We start from the raw sequence: 18,408 nt of genomic DNA, 5'->3' as shown, positions 1-18,408 counted from the left end.
CTCTCCAGCATCTGTTGTTTCCTGACTTTTTAATGATTGCCATTCTAACTGGTGTGAGATGGTACCTCATCATGGTTTTGATTTGCATTTCTCTGATGGCGAGTGATGATGAGCATTTTTTCATGTGTCTGTTGTTTTTGCCTTCTGCTAGCTTTTTAATGTGTTTGCTCTTGCTTCTCTGGTTCTTTTAATTGTCATGTTAGGATGTCAATTTTAGATCTTTCCAGCTTTCTCTTGTGGGCATTTAGTGCTATAAATTTCCTTCTACACCCTGCTTTAAATGTGTCCCAGAGATTCTGGTATGTGGTATCTTTGATCTCATTAGTTTCAAAGAACATCTTTATTTCTGCCTTCATTTCGTTATGTACCCAGTAGTCACTCAGGAGCAGGTTGTTCAGTTTCCATGTGGTTGAGTGGTTTTGATTGAGTTTCTTAGTCCTGAGTTCTAGTTCGATTGCACTGTGGCCTGAGAGACAGTTTGTTATAATATCTGTTCTTTTACTTTTTCTGAGGAATGCTTTACTTACAACTATGTGGTTAATTTTGGAATAAGTTTGATGTGGTGCTGGGAAGAATGTATATTCTGTTGATTTGGATTGGAGAGTTCTGTAGATGTCTATTAAGGCCCTTTGGTGCAGAGTTAGTTCAATTCCTGGACAGCCTTGTTAACTTTCTGTGTTGTTGATCTGTCTGATGTTGACAGTGGAGTGTTGAAGTCTCCCATTATATTGTATGGGAGTCTGAGTCTCTTTTTACATCTCTAAGGACTTGCTTTTTGAATCTGGGTGCTCCTGTATTGTTTGCATATATATTTAGGATAGTTAGCTCTTCCTGATGAATTGATCCCTTTACCATTATACAATGGCCTTCTTTGTCTCTTTTGATCTTTGATGGTTTAAAGTCTGTTTTATCAGAGACTAGGTTTTTTTTGTTCTCCATTTGCTTGGTAGGTCTTCCTCCATCCCTTTATTTTGAGCCTATGTGTGTTTCTGCATGTGAGATGGGTCTCCTGAATACAGCAAACTGATGGGTCTTGACTCTTTATCCAATTTGCCAGTCTGTGTCTTTTAATTGTACCATTTAGTCCATTTACATTTAAGGTTAATATTGTTAACACATAACAATATTAACCTTAAATGTAAATGGGATAAATGCCCCAATTAGAAGACAAATGGGATAAAGAGTCAAGACTCATTGGTGTGCTGCATTCAAGAGACCAATCCCATGGGCAGAGACGCACATAGTCTCAAAATAAAGGATAGAGGAATATTTACCAAGAAAATGGAAAGAAAAAAAAGCAGTGGTTGCCATCTTTGTATCTGAGAAAACAGATTTTAACCAACAAAGATCAAAAAAGAAAAAGAAGGGCTTTACATGATAATAAATGGATCAATGCAACAAGAAGAGCTAACTATTCTAAGTATATATGCACCCAATACAGTAGCAAACAGATTCATAAAGCAAGTTCTTAGAGACCTTCAAAGAGACTTAGGCTCCCACACAATAATAGTGGGAGACTTTAACACACCCACTGTCAATATTAGACAGATCAACAGGACACAAAATTAACAACGATATTCAGGACTTCAACTCAGCTCTGGACCTAAGAGTTCTAATAGACATCTACAGTAGTCTCCTCTCCAAATCAACAGAATATACATTCTTCTCAGCACCCCATCACACTTATTCTAAAATAGAACACATAATTCAAAGTAAAACACTCCTCAGCAAATGCAAAAAATGGAAATCACAGCAAACAGACTCTCAGACCACAGTGCAATTGAATTGGAAGTCAGAATTAAGAAACTCACTCAAAACCACACAACTACATGGAAACAGAGCAAATAGCTCTTCAATTACTACTGGGTAAATAACAAAATTAAGGCAGAAATAAATAAGTTCTTTGAAACCAATGAGAACAAAGACACAACATACCAGAATCTCGTGGACACAGCTAAAGCAATGTGTATAGGGAAATTTATAGCACTAAATGCCCACAAGAAAAAGCATGAAAAACCTAAAATTGACACCCTAAAGTCACAATTAAAAGAAATAGGAAAGCAAGAATAAACAAATTCGAAAGCTAGCAGAAGACAAGAAATAACTAACATCAGAGCAGAACTGAAGGAGATAGAGACACCAAAAATCCTCCAAAAAAATCAATGAATCCAGAAACTGGATATTTGAAAAAATTAACAAAATAGATAGACTACTAGCCAGAATAATAAAGAAGAAAAGAGAAGAATCAAATAGACACAATAAAAAATGATAAAGGGAATATTACCACTGATCCCACAGAAATACAAACTACCATCAGAAATTACTATAAACAACTCTACACAAATGAACTAGAGAATCTAGAAGAAATGGATACATTCCTGGACACACACACCTTCCCAAGACTAAACCAGGAAGAAGTCAAACTCCTGAATATACCAATAACAAGTTCTAAAATTGATGCAGTAATTAATGGCCTACCAACCAAAAAAAGTCCAGGACCCAAAGGATTCACAGCCAAATTCTACCACAGGTACAAAAAGGAGCTTGTAGCATTCCTTCTGAAACTATTCCAAATAATGGAAAAAGAAGGAGTCCTCCTTAACTCATATTTTTAGGCCAGCATCATCCTGATACCAAAACCTGGCAGAGACACACACACAAAAAAAGAAAATTTCAAGCCCATATTCCTGATGAACATCGATGTGAAAATCCTCAATAAAATACTGACAAACCAAATCCAGCAGCACATCAAAAAGCTTATCCACCACGATAAAGTTGACTTCATTCCTGGGATACAAAGCCAGTTCAACATATGGGAATCAATAAATGTAATCCATCACATAAACAGAACCAATGACAAAAACCACGTGATTATCTCAATAGATGCAGAAAAGGCCTTCAATAAAATTCAACACCCTTTCATGCTAAAAACTCTCAATAAACTGGGTATTGCTGGAACTTATCTCAAAATAATAAGAGCAGATGACATGATTGTATATTTAGAAAATCCCATCATATCAGCCCCAAATCTGCAAGCATTCCTGTACACCAATAATAGCCAAACAGAGAGTCAAATCATGAACTCTGATTCACAATTCCTACATAGAGAATAAAATACTTAGGAATAGAACTTACAAGGGATGTGAAGGACCACTTCAAGGAGAACTACAAACCACTATTCAAGGAAATAAGAGAGGACACAAACAAATGGAAAAAAGTTCCCTCCTCATAGACAGGATGTATCAATATCACAAAAATGGCCATACTGCCCAAAGTAATTTATAGATACAATGCTATCCCAATCAACCTACCATTGACTTTCTTCACAGAATTGGAGAAAAACTACTTTAAATTTTATATTGAACCAAAAACAAGCCCACATAGCCAAGAAAATGATAAGCAAAATGAACAAAGCTGGAGGCATCACACTATCTGACTTCAACCCATATTACAAGTCTACAGTAACCAAAACATCATGGTACTGTTACCAAATCAGATATATAGACCAATGGAACAGAACAGAAGTCTCAGAAATAATTCTACACATCTACAACCATCTGATCTTTGAAAACCCTAACAAAAACAAGTGACAGGGAAAGGATTCCTATTTAATAAATGGTGTTGGGAAAATGGCCTAGCCATATACAGAAAACAGAAACTCAATCTCTTTCTTATACCTTTTACAAAAATTAACACAAGATGGATTAAAGACTTAAATTTAATACCTAAAACCATAAAAACCCTAGAAGAAAACCTAGACAATACCATTCAGGACATAGGCATGGGCAAAGACTTCATAACTAAAACAACAAAAGCAACAGCAACAAAAGCCAAAATTGACAAATGGGATCTAATTAAACTAAAGAGCTTCTGCACAGCAAAATAGAGTATCATCAGAGTGAACATGCAACCTAGAGAACTGGAGAAAACTTTTGCAATCTATCCATCTGACAAAGGGCTAATAACCAGAATCTACAAGGAAATTATGGAAATTTACAAGAAAAGAAAGACAACCCCATCAAAAAGTGGGTGAAGGATATGAACAGACAGTTCTCAAAAGAAGATATTTGTGCAGCCACGAAACACATGAAAAAAGCTAATTATCACTGGTCATTAGAGAAATGCAACTTAAAACCACAATGAGATACCATCTCACACCAGTTAGAATGGCAATTATTAAAAAGTAGGAAACAATAAATGCTGGAGAGGATGTGGAGAAATAGGAACACTTTTACACTGTTGGTGGAACTGTAAACTGGTTCAACCATTGTGGAAGGCAGTGTGGCAATTCCTCAAGGATCTAGAACCAAAACTACCATTTTACCCAGCAATCCCATTACTGGGTATATGTGCAAAGGATTATAAATCATTGTACTATAAAGACACTTGCACACATATGTTTATTGCAGCACTTCTCACAACAGCAAAGACTTGGAACCAACCCAAATGCCCATCAGTGACAGACTGGATAAAGAAAATGTGCAACATACACACCATGGAATACTATGCAGCCATAAAAAAGGATGAGTTCATGTCCTTTGCGGGGACATGGATGAAGCTGGAAACCACCTTTCTCAGTAAACTAACACAGGAACGGAAAACCAAACACCACATGTTCTCACTCATAAGTGGGAGTTGATCAATGAGAACACATGGACACAGGGAGGGGAACATCACACACCAGGGCCTGTTGGGGAGTGCAGGGCTAGGGGAGGGATAGCATTAGGAGAAATACCTAATGTAGATGATGGGTTGATGTGTGCAGCAAGCCACCATGGTACGTGTATACTTATGTAACAAGCCTGCACGTTCGGCACATGTACTTAAAGTATAATTTTAAAAAAATGTGAAAGAATTCTGTGACCAAATGTGTGGTTTTATTCCTCCACAAACCAAGCAAGCAATGAGTTTCCCAACACAAACCTGTTGGGTGTCCTCTCATTCAATTCTGAGACAATCTACCTAGAGATAGCCTCAGATTGTACAGGTTGACACACAGACCCACAATATGGCCCCCAAGTTCTAATGCCAATTGCAAGCACTAGGATGTTTTACCTGTGCTTCTGACACACCAGCTATAAATTGGATTTCATATGACTTTTATTCGGGTTCAATTAATTTGCTACATCACCTCACAAGACTCAGGGGAACATGCACATTTATGGATTGATTAAAACAGGATATTAGAAAGGATGCAGATAAAGAGATACATGGGATAAGAAACGGGGGAAGAGGCAGGGAGCTTCCATGCCTTGCATGGGCATGTTGCCCACCATGTGTTCAGCTAATCAGAAGCTCTCTGAACCCTGTACTTTTGGGTTTTGATGGAGGTTTCCGTTATTGTTTAAACTGATGGCCTGCCATTGATGATCAAATTAACCTTCAACCCCTCTTCCTTCCCTGAAGGTTGGGGTTGGGGTTGAAAGTCAGAACCCTTAGGCGTGCCCAAGATGGCCGAATAGGAATAGCTCCAGCCTCCAGCTCCCAGCATGAGCGACACAGAAGATGGGTGATTTCTGCATTTTCAAATGAGGTACCGGGTTCATCTCACTGGGGCATGTCAGACAGTTGGTACTGGTCCACGGGTGCAACCCAAACAGCAAGAGCTGAAGCAGGGTGAGGCATCGCCTCACCTGGGAAGCACAAGGGGGAAGGGAATTCCTTTTCCTAGCCAAAGGAAATTGAGACACACAACACCTGAAAATTGGGTAACTCCCACCCTAATACTGCACTTTACCAAGGGTCTTAGCAAATGGCACACCAGGAGATTATATCCCACACCTGACCCAGAGGGTCCCACACCCACAGAGCCTCCCTCATTGCTAGCACAGCAGTCTGAGATCTAACTGCAAGGCAGCAGGGAGGCTCGGGGAAGGAGGCCTGCCTGTCTCTGTAGACTCCACCTCTGGGAACAGGACATAGCTAAGCAAAAAGCAGCAGAAACCTCTGCTGATGTAAAAGTCCCTGTCTGACAGCTTTGAAGAGAGCAGTGGTTCTCCCAATATGGAAGTTGAGATCTGAGAACGGACAGACTGCCTGCTCAAGTGGGTCCCTGGTCCCTGAGTAACCTAACTGGGAGACATCCCCCACTAGGTGCAGACTGACATCTCACACCTCACATGACTGGGTGCACCTCTGAGATGAAGCTTCCAGAGCAAGAATCACACAGCAACACTTGCTGTTCAGCAATACTCTATCTTCTGCAGCCTCCACTGCTGATACCCAGGCAAACAGGGTCTGGAGTGGACCTCAAGCAAACTCCAACAGATCTGCAGCTGAGGGTCCTGACTGGTAGAAGGAAAACTAACAAACAGAAAGGACACCCACACCAAAACCTCATCAGTACATCAAAATCATCAAAGACCAAAGGCAGATAAACCACAAAGAAGGGTAAAAAGCAGTGCAGAAAAGCTGGAAATTCAAAAAATCAGAGCACATCTCCCCCTCGAAAAGAATGCAGCTCATCACCAGCAATGGAACAAAGGTGGATGGAGAATGACTTTGATGAGTTGAAAGAAGACGGCTTCAGTCGATCAAACTTCTCAGAGCTAAAGGAGGAACTATGTAACCAGCGCAAAGAAACTATAAACCTTGAAAAGAGATGTGACGAATGGCTAACTAGAATAACCAATGTAGAGAAGTCCCTAAAAGAACTGATAGAGATGAAAACCATAACATGAGAACTACATGACAAATGCACAAGCTTCAGTAACCAACTTGATCAACTGGAGGAAAGAGTACCAGTGATTGAATATCATATGAATGAAATGAAGTGAGAAGAGAAGTGTAGAGAAAAAAGAGTAAAAAGAAATGAACAAAGCCTCCAAGAAATATGGGATTATGTGAAAAGACCAAATCTACGCCTGATTGGTGTGCCTGAAAGTGACAGGGAAAATGGAACCAAGTTGGAAAACACTCTGTAGGATATCATCCAGGAGAACTTCCCCAATCTACTAAGGCAGGACAACATTCAAATTCAGGAAATACAGAGAACACCATAAAGATACTCCTCGAGAAGAGCAACTGCAAGACACATAAATGTCAGATTCACCGAAGTTGAAATGAAGGGAAAAATGTTAAGAGCAGCCAGAGAGAAAGGTCTCACAATGTTAAGAGCAGCCAGAGAGAAAGGTCCCACAAAGGGAAGCCCATCAGACTAACAGTAGATCTCTCGGCAGAAACTCTCCAAGGCAGAAGAGAGTTTCTCAGGACTAAGAAACTCAATCAAAATCGCTCAACTACATGGAAACTGAACAACCTGCTCCTGAATGACTACAGAGTACATAATGACATGAAGGCAGAAATAAAGATATTCTTTGAAACAAATGAGAACAAAGATACAACATACCAGAATCTCTGGGACACATTTAAAGCAGTGTGTAGAGGGAAATTTATAGCACTAAATGCCCACAGGAGAAAGCAGGAAAGATCTAAAATTGACACCCTAACATCACAATTAAAAGAACTAGAGAAGCAAGAGAAAACACATTCAAAAGCTGGCAGAAGGCAAAAATAACTAAGATCAGAGCAGAACTGAAGAAGACAGAGACATAAAAAAACCCTCCAAAAAATCGATGAATCCAGGAGCTGGTTTTTTGAAAAGATGAACAATATAAATAGACCGCTAGCAAGACTAATAAAGAAGAAAAGAGAGAAGAATCAAATAGACGCAATAAAAAATGATAAAGGGGAATATCATCACCAACCCCACAGAAATACAAACTACCATCAGAGAATACTATCAACATCTCTACACAAATAAACTAGAAAATCTAGAAGAAATGGATAAATTCCTGGACACATACACTCCCCCAAGACTAAACCAGGAAGAAGTTGAATCTCTGAATAGGCCAATAGCAGGCTCTGAAATTGAGGCAATAATTAATAGCCTACCAACCAAAAAAAGTCCAGGACCAGATGGATTCACAGCCGAATTCTACCAGAGGTACAAGGATTGGTACCATTCCTTCTGGAAGTATTCCAATCAATAGAAAAAGAGGGAATCCCCTCTAACTCATTTTACGAGGTCAACATCATCCTGATAACAAAGCCTGGCAGAGATACAACAAAAAAAGAGAATTTTAGACCAATATCCCTGAAGAACATAGATGCAAAAATCCTCAATAAAATACTGGCAAACCGGATTCAGCAACACATCAAAAAGCTTATCCACCATGATCAAGTGGGCTTCATCCCTGGGATGCAAGGCTGGTTCCACATACGCAAATCAATAAATGTGATCCAACATATAAACAGAACCAAAGATGAAAACCACATGATTATCTCAATAGATGCAGAAAAGGCCTTTGACAAAATTCAACAGCCCTTCATGCTAAAAACGCTCAATAAATTCGGTATTGATGGAACGTATCTCAAAATCATAAGAGCTATTTATGACAAACCCACAGCCAATATCATATTGAATGGGCAAATACTGGAAGCATTCCCTTTGGAAACTGGCACAAGACAGGGATGCCCTCTCTCACCACTCCTATTCAACATAGTGTTGGAAGTTCTGGCTAGGGCAATCAGGCAAGAGAAAGAAATCAAGGGTATTCAGTTAGGAAAAGAAGAAGTCAAATTGTCCCTCTTTGCAGATGACATGATTGTATCTTTAGAAAACCCCATCATCTCAGCCCAAAATCTCCTTAAGCTGATAAGCAACTTCAGCAAAGTCTCAGGATACAAAATCAATGTGAAAAATGACAAGCATTCTTATACATCAATAACAGACAAAGAGAGAGCCAAATCATGAATGAACTCCCATTCACAATTGCCTCAAAGAGAATAAAATACCTAGGAATCCAACTTACAAGGGATGTCAAGGACCTCTTCAAGGAGAACTACAAACCACTGCCCAGTGAAATAAAAGAGGACACAAACAAATGGAAGAACATACCATGCTCATGGATAGGAACAATCAATATTGTGAAAATGGCCATACTGCCCAAGGTAATTTATAGATTCAATGTCATCCTCATTAAGCTACCAATGACTTTCTTCACAGAATTGGCAAAAACTGCTTTAAATTTCATATAGAACCAAAAAAGACCCCGCATTGCCAAGACAATCCTAAGTCAAAAGAACAAAGCTGGAGACATCATGCTATCTGACTTCAAACTATAATACAAGGCTACAGTAACCAAAACAGTATGGTACTGGTACCAAAACAGAGATATAGACCAATGGGACAAAACAGAGCCCTCAGAAATAATACCACACATCTACAGCCATCTGATCTTTGACAAACCCGACAAAAACAAGAAATGGGGAAAGGATTCCCTATTCAATAAATGGTGCTGGGAAAATTGGCTAGCCATAAGTAGAAAGCTGAAACTCGATCCTTTCCTTACTCCTTATACGAAAATTAATTCAAGATGGATTAGAGACTTAAATGTTAGACCTAAAACCATAAAAACTCTAGAAGAAAACCTAGGTAATACCATTCAAGACATATGCATGGGCAAAGACTTCATGTCTAAAACATCAAAAGCAACGGCAACAAAAGCCAAAATTGACAAATGGGATCTCATTAAACTAAAGAGCTTCTGCACAGCAAAAGAAACTATCATCAGAGTGAACAGGCAACCTACAGAATGGGAAAAATTTTTGCAATCTACTCATCTGACAAAGGGCTAATATCAAGAACCTACAAAGAACTCAAACAAATTTACAAGAAAAAAACAACCCCATCAAAAAGTGGGCAAAGGATATGAACAGACATTTCTCAAAAGAAGACATCATGCAGCCAACAGACACATGAAGAAATGCTCATCATCACTGGCCATCAGAGAAATGCAAATCAAAACCACAATGAGATACCATCTCACACCAGTTAGAATGGCAATCGTTAAAAAATCAGTAAACACCAGGTGCTGGAGAGGATGTGGAGAAATAGGAACACTTTTACACTGTTGGTGGGACTGGAAACTAGTTCAACCATTATGGAAAACAGTATGGTGATTCCTCAAGGATCTAGAACTAGAAATACCATTTGACCCGGCCATCCCATTACTGGGGATATACCCAAAGGATTATAAGTCATGCTGCTATAAAGACACATACACACATATCTTTACTGTGGCACTATTCACAATAGCAAAGGCTTGGAATCAACCCAAATGTCCATCAGTGACAGACTGATTTAAGAAAATGTGGCACATATACACTACGGAATTCTCTGCAGCCATAAAAAAGGATGAGTTTGTGTCCTTTGTAGGGACATGGATGCAGCTGGAAATCATCATTCTCAGCAAACTATCACAAGAACAGAAAACCAACCACCGCATCTTCTCACTCATAGGTGGGAATTGAACAATGAGATCACTTGGACACAGGGCGGGGAACATCACACATCAGGGCCTGTTAGGGGGTGGGGGAGCTGGGGTAGGGATAGCATTAGGAGAAATACCTGATGTAAATGATGAATTGATGGGTGCAACAAACCAACATGGCACATGTATACCTATGTATCAAACCTGCACGTTGTGCACATGTACCCTAGAACTTATAGTACAATAATAAAAAAAGAAATTAATTCTGGACAAAAAAAGACTATAACCTTCCTAAGAATACAGTTGAGTCTTCTTCAGTAGGCTCTTGGAAATAGACTAAAAACTACTTTTCAATGTGTATGGTCTAATGGAATGGTTCAGCAGTGTAGAGTTAAAAACATTTAGGTAATTTCTTCCCTAAATATGGAGTGCTTCCTTGAAATTCAGAAGTTCTTCTAATTAACCATCAGCAATTTAGAAAAGTGTGTAAAAAATACTTATGTCGACTACTCATGAATTAGTATGTTATGGTCTTTGAACTTTAAATCATATCATCTGATGTCTCAAGGCAGAAACCTGTAACCTATGATATGGTTAGAGGTGATTCTATCATATGTGCCTTCAATCTAATTACACACAGTAGCTCATGAAGACTAACAGGAAGACAGGGATCATGCTTAACACAGGCATCTTACACCCACCTTCAGCATCACTGACTTACATGCATGCTCCCTACTACATCAGTCACAGAAACCTGACAGTCTTTTGCCATTTTATTATTCAGTCATTCAAGGGTTCACTGCAGAAAGCGTTTAAATTGCAATTATTCTTTAAGAGCCAGAGAAATCAGAATTTAACAAAATCCAAGGATAGTCATTTACGTCTCCAAACAGGAAAAAAAAAAAAAATCAAGCAGGTTGCCCACTCATTTTTTAGGAACCATGAAATCTCAACTCAGATATTATAACTGGAGGGAAACTGATTGTTATGAAAAATCATATCTTTGTATTATATCCAACAGAACATGAAAACACAGAAATCAACCTTGAAACAGATTTTAATGTATCTGATTTGCATTTACTATTTTCTATAATAGAAAAAGATGGGTGTAGAATTTATGGAATTCACCCAAAATCTCACAAATTATGTTAGATCTGATACTAGAACCTCCTTCAGTACTCAGCATATTTCACACAAAGTAGTATTACAAATGTATTATGTATTTATTAAAAGCAGAAATTAGAAAATAATCTGAAAATTGTTCGCTCTTGGTTATAGTCACAAGTAAGAAAATGCTTTCATATTTGATGATTCAATACAGCTTTGACCCAATTTGTTTCTGTATCTGATAGTGTTTAAGTCTTCCAGTCAGGCATATGGGGTAGGAACAACTTTTCAAGGAAAGCCTGCATTTGAATTGTGTTTTAAAGGGGCAGTAATGTTCTCTCTTTTTATTATCAAAAGTATAATATTGTGAAAAACAGAAAACACATAATTTTGCCTCTTAATGGATAGCATACCTCCTTCTGGCATTTTAAATTGCTCTAATTTTGGCAGAATTTTCTCCTGGAAATCAGGACCATCTCTGCATTCATCCCAGTCTTTGACTGAGACAGTTCCTGGAGATCAATTTCCAGGTCAGGCACTAAAAGATACAAAGGTTATTGATTAAAACGGGCAAACAAGAAAGACAAAAAAGGAAATGATAGTATTCTTTTCCTCAGTGTTATGAAATAAAAGCCTGTGGACTACCGTGCTAATAAATGTCATGTAAAGATGTCACACCTTTATTTTCCTGTATTATAAAATCTTATATTAAATGACAATCTGAGGATAAATCACACCACACCTACATTTCCCATATTTTACCATTGTGTATTATGAACAGTGAATATCGACTAAGAAATCTGAAGTCTCCCTGAAGTCTGGATAGAATTTTAATCATAAATGAAATGTAATTTTCTAAAGGATTAGAACAATGTATTGGCCTGCTTATGAGAAATCTTACAATTGGACACTCATTCCTTGTTGAGGTAACTTGAAAATTATTTGGATAAAGTTAATTAACGTTATGCTTAGGTTCAAGGGCCCTATATGTAACTTTGTATAAATAAGTCACATTTAGAATAATGTACCAAAATAACAGGAAAGTAACTGTATTCCAGTGAAGGCATAGGAAATTGAGTGCAAAGAAATTAGTGGTCATCATTGACAGTCATATTCTGGAAACCTCTTAACAATGAATTGCTAAAATAATCCATGTCCCAAATTCTGCCAATGTTTAGTGTGAAAATGATATCCACTGAGTAAACAACTTCTGATTCAGGATAAACTTATGGTACTCTGAGTTTTCTAATTATGAAAGTGCTTCAGCAACTTTTAAAAGCCCCTTCAAAATCATACTAATATAGCTACCTGTATGCCAGTGTCTTGAATTAGCCACCTTTTACCAAACATCTTGAAAAAATACCAATCAAAGGATACCACTCAAAGAGTGGCTGTCATTTATTGAGCTCTTTTCTGGAGTTGCTATTCTGCTTCATTGAACTGTGTTTTGTCCTGAGCCCAATACTGAAGTACCTTACGGTACACACACATTCGAATAATAAGTATCTTAAGCAAAACCACTGACCTTTTCTTATTACAACATGGATAACACAAACCTTGGGACAAAATATGAATTTTGTCTCCATGAGTCAAGTGTTCTTGGTAAACCTCAATCCCTGAGCCTCAATTTTCTTATTTATAAAATGGGGCTAACATTCCTATGCAAATGGGCTTTATTCAGGGTGTTACAAAGTAGGATGACTTGGCACTCTATATGCTATTAAAGGGTGTTTATAGCACTGTTGACGCAATGACTTAGAAGATCATAAAACAACATTCTAAGAAGAACACATTAAACTAGTGAAATACTGCATATGTTTATACATAAAATTAAACTGCTTAGTCTGATTTAGCAAGGACTGTATTTTCAAGCATACAAAATATATCATGAAGAAAAAGAAAAGATTCATTATATCCAGGGACTGCATGAAGCTGCAAACTATACTGTTCACTTTTCCAGCCAACTTTCAGCAAGTGTTTGAGATCCTTTCCTAATGTTTTCTTTCCTCCCGTTACTGGTCATGACGTAAGGCATGATGCACATGTAGGTCTCCTCCCCACTGTAGACATTCTTTCTTTCCCTTCCCAGCACCTTGAATCTCAGCTGCACCCTGATCTCTCTCCTGACCAGGTGTAGGATCCTAATTTTCAGTTGGTGGTTCTTCTTGTTGGGGGTCCTCATCACTGTGCTCCTGGGATCATGGTTGTGTGTGTACAAATAAAAAGTTTTGTTGTCAATATATGTCAATAATGTAAATATATAGAATACATAGATATTTCTGATCATAAGTAAGTCTAAAGACATTTCTCCAACACTATTCCATATACGTATTCTTCATAAAGTTATTCTTCCCACAGAGAGGTTACTCTAAGACAGAATTACCCTCAAGGGCTTTGGAAGGTGATTTAATCTATGTTGAGATGGATGTGTGCAATCTGTTATGAATAAGCATACAGAGGAAGTCATGGGCAAAATCTGGGGAACACAAGGTTATCCATCCAGGCAAAACCAGAAAGTACGCCAGGCACAGTGGCTCAGGCCTGTAATCCCAGCACTTTGGGAGGCCGAGGCATGTGCATTGCCTGAGCTCAGGAGTTTGAGACCAGCCTGGGAAACACGGTGAAACTCTGTCCCCCATCTCTACTAAAATACAAAATGAAATTAGCCGGGCATGGTGGTATGCACCTGTAGTCCCAGCTACTCGGGGAGATGAGGCAGGAGAATTGTTTGAACCCAGGAGGCAGAAGTTGAAGTAGCTGAGCCTGGGCAACAGAGCAAGACTTTGTCTCCAAACACACACACACACACACACACACACATACACACACACACACACAAACAACAACAACAACAACAGAACATAATCCTCTTGGATCAGTCTTTCCTTCATGAGATGCCATTTTTTTGTCAGCTTGGAAGACCTTTAACAGTGTATGTATACTAGTTCAACAACACTATCACAAAAAGAAATGTCTGTTAATAGAAAACAACAAATGTTAAAGCACTCACAAGCATAGGCCCAATCAGCTCAGGAGTTTGTAAACTTCATCTTGGTCTAGGCCTACATGTTGATCTTCCTCACCAGATTATATTTCACTCTGCAAAGAGAATGCAAAATACTGTGATTGGGAAAATGCACTTGACAGGATAGCTATATTTGAGCACTTCCATGGCCAAATGTTAACTTGTTATTTTTTTAAAGTTTGGAAATACTTTGAAGGTAAGTCCCAGGGCAAGTATAAGTTTGTGTGCCTTCTGAATAGAATGCTTGCACAGTCACTTAAGGTGGCGAAGCTAGCAAAGTAATGCCTTAAGGCTCCTGGCAAGAGACACTGGATATCTCTGATGTGGTTTAAGGCATTTCTGGGACTCAGATACCTCCAACAGCACCTGCAACACGCGCCCCATTTTAACCCTATCCCCTCCGCGCCAAGGCGCTCCTGCCTCCCTAGTTGTAGCCCTGACAAAAAAGAAGGCCCATGGCTGTGGTGCCACATGAAAAGGATGAAGACCTCCAGGCCCTTCTCCCTCTGAGTCTCCCTCCCCCTGACAACCCTCTGGAAGCCCACTGGCTTCTCCTCACCCTCACTCACACTTCAACTCCCAGTTGGATTGGACTGTGGACCTACCTGCTGCTTCTCAGTAGGAGAGAAAGAATCCAGACCTCAGGAACTTGACCCCACAGCTCCGAGGCATTCACCACGTGGGCGAAGAGATAGAGTAGAAGACACCCAGTGAACACGTGCACTGAGGTGGGCGCCCAAAGAGCATGCGCAGTGAGATGTGTGCTTGCCTTAAGGGTTGTGGTGTCCCTCCTTGTCCCCCCCCACCCCGCTCTTTCCTCTATCCCTTCCTAGGACCCCACTAAGGACTTTGGAATCCGTCCTCCCTGTGTGGCTTTTTTTTCATGCCTCTGAGACTCAAATATCTCAATATCACCGTTCAAAACTCACTCCATGTTCACCTGACCCTCCTCCCTTCTACGGCCCTTGTTCCTCCCTTGTCCAGGCCCTCAAGGGAGCAAGTGCATGGTGGTGTCACTGATCTCTAGTAGAAGGATCAGGATCTCTATCAGGCCATGGACCAAGTGGCCCAACCCATAGGAAGTCTGCCCACTTTCCCTCACATTCACTCACACTCAACTTCTGGGAGAACTGATCTGTGGACCTATGTGTTATAGTTAGCAAGAAATAAGTCACAACATTTCCTTCCACAGCCCTGCAGGGACAGAAGGCAGACAGCAAGGCCCATGGGGAACAGGAATTTGCATAGGAAGGGACATGCACACTGAGCCAGAGACTTTCAGGGAACACCAGAGTTTTCCCTCTGTCACTGTGATAGCAGCAGCCACTGCCATCATACTGGCTGCAGCAGGGAGGCCCAGCCAGGGCTGCATGCTCTGTGGAGCCAGCAAAAGCCAGGGACAAGTGGGATCCCCACCTTTTACGAGTTGAGGAGGGAGCCTCTGGGTGCCTCTGCAGCCACCCAAACTGCAGCTGTGGACCCAGAATTCCCACTCCATGGAGCAGGCAGGAGCCCTGCCCTCCTGGGCGGGACTGCAGCCACCCAAATTGTGGCTGCAGCTCCAAGCCTCCCTGTGCTCTTGGGGGGACCATGAGCAGGCAGGATCCCTGCCCTCCTGGGTGCAGTTGTAGCCACTGGATCCATGGTTGTAGACCCAGGGGCTTGGGACAAGTGGGAGTCCCAACCCTTCAGAGTTGGCGGGTCAGGAGCTCCTTGGGTGCAGTTGAAACTCCCCTCCCAGGGGCAGGACCCAGATGTGCCTGCAACCTGCACTCTCTGAAACCCGGGAAGGTCCCCACTGTCCCTGCAGACTCAGAGGTATCTGCTCCCACTACTTGATCCCTCCCTGCTCCCAGCACCCACTCTGATTTCAGAGCAGGTTGTGGGCTGAGCCCCTGCACTGTCACAGCTCAGCTGGGCTTGCACATGGGCAGGTCAGCACTGGAATACCAGCCCTCTGCCACCCCATACCCTTCCAGAATTTCAGTGCCAAGAAACATGAGAGGGGAAGCCAAGAGAGTGCTGAGGGCAGCTGGGCAGTGGCCTGCAGGTGTGAGCAGTCTGAACACCATGGACTTCAGTGGGAGGCAAACAGGATCCAGAGCAGAAGGGGGTGGCCCTAGGTAAGTCCCCACCTTCAGGCCAGGGATGGGCCAGGCTGCCAATCCCAGAGACCAGAGTGTGGACTTGTGGTGCCTTTTCTGGGTACACTCATGGACCAATGTACATGCACTTTCTCCCCTCTGAGGTCCATAAATGCCTGGAACTCACCCAGAGCAGAGCAGAGGATGGAGAGACAATGGGACAACCAGCTGCAGAGAGGAGCTACCCTCTCCAGGGCCTCCTCTCTGCTGAAAGCTGCAGATGTTTGAAAGACCTGCCTGCAGAGAGGAGACACACTCTTCAGGGCCTCCTCTCTGCTGAGAGCTGAACACTTGAACTGACAACCTGCCTACAGAGGAGCTACTCACTGGAATCTCCTCTGAGCTGTTCTAACACTTAATAAAGCTCCTCTTTGTCTTGTTTACCCTCCACTTGCTTGCATGCTTTATTCTTCCTGGATGCATAACAAGAACTTGAACAAAGGCTCCACCAGCCACAGAGGTTTCCAGCCAGAAAAATTGACTCCCCAAAGATCCCATAACACCCGTACCCACATCCACAGGGCATTTTTTTAGTAAAAAGAAAGGGACTTAAGAGAGCTTTTCCTTCTTTGCCCAATCTCTTGCATTGAGAAACACTGGAAACACAAAGTCCCATGTCATCCTTATTGGAGGATGTATTTCTTTTGTGACAGAAATAAGGAATTTTATGTCTGTATTTACATATGCTTTTTTCTAAGGATGTTACTCTGTTGCCAAGGTGGAGGGCAGTAGGATGACCATACCATTCTATGCAGCCTCCAACTCCTGGGCTCAAACAATCTTCATGCTGCAGTCTCCCAAGTGGGTGGTACTACAAGTGTGGACACACCTGGGCAATTGATTCATTTATTTTTTAGAGAGTGGTCTCACTATGCTATCAATGCCAGTCTCAAATTCCTGGGCTCAAGCGATCCTCCCACCTTGGCCAATTTTTATACATGATTTGATTAATGACTTTTTTCTGTGGTTCTGGGTTTTCTGCCATGCTTCCAGTAATGTAACAATAAAAGATCTTACATGGCAGTAATCCTCCTGCATTTCTAAGGAGACTAACAATTATTACACGTCAGATTTTATGTCACCATTATGCTTAAATGACACATTGACCAAGATATAAAATGAAAGATTCTGAGATTTTGATATTTTTTTTTATTTTTTATTTTATTTATTTATTTTTTTTTAAATTTATTTATTATTATTATACTTTAAGTTGTAGGGTACATGTGCATAACGTGCAGGTTTGTTACATATGTATACTTGTGCCATGTTGGTGTGCTGCACCCATCAACTCGTCATTTACATCAGGTATAACTCCCAATGCAATCCCTCCCCCCTCCCCCCTCCCCATGATAGGCCCCGGTGTGTGATGTTCCCCTTCCTGAGTCCAAGTGATCTCATTGTTCAGTTCCCACCTATGAGTGAGAACATGCGGTGTTTGGTTTTCTGTTCTTGTGATAGTTTGCTAAGAATGATGGTTTCCAGCTGCATCCATGTCCCTACAAAGGACACAAACTCATCCTTTTTGATGGCTGCATAGTATTCCATGGTGTATATGTGCCACATTTTCTTAATCCAATCTGTCACTGATGGACATTTGGGTTGATTCCAAGTCTTTGCTATTGTGAATAGTGCTGCAATAAACATACGTGTGCATGTGTCTTTATAGCAGCATAATTTATAATCCTTTGGGTATATACCCAGTAATGGGATGGCTGGGTCATATGGTTCATCTAGTTCTAGATCCTTGAGGAATCGCCATACTGTTTTCCATAATGGTTGAACTAGTTTACAATCCCACCGATTTTGATATTTTTAACAAATCAACTTGATAAATACACAATCATGGAATATCAGGAAA

The 18,408-nt window shown here is 40.6% G+C and overlaps 1 pseudogene; it reads right to left on the bottom strand.

Annotated features, from left to right (window-relative positions):
* Nucleotides 1–6,705: 6,705 nt before the first annotated feature.
* LOC105465841 (X antigen family member 3-like) lies at nucleotides 6,706–14,466 on the bottom strand (annotated as a pseudogene).
* Nucleotides 14,467–18,408: the final 3,942 nt, after the last annotated feature.

This window comes from Macaca nemestrina, chromosome X (assembly GCF_043159975.1).
Source record: "Macaca nemestrina isolate mMacNem1 chromosome X, mMacNem.hap1, whole genome shotgun sequence".
In the NCBI taxonomy this organism is placed as follows: Eukaryota; Metazoa; Chordata; class Mammalia; order Primates; family Cercopithecidae; genus Macaca; species Macaca nemestrina.
The sequence above is the reverse complement of the archived record's forward strand: the minus strand, read 5'-3'. Positions and strand labels throughout refer to the sequence as shown.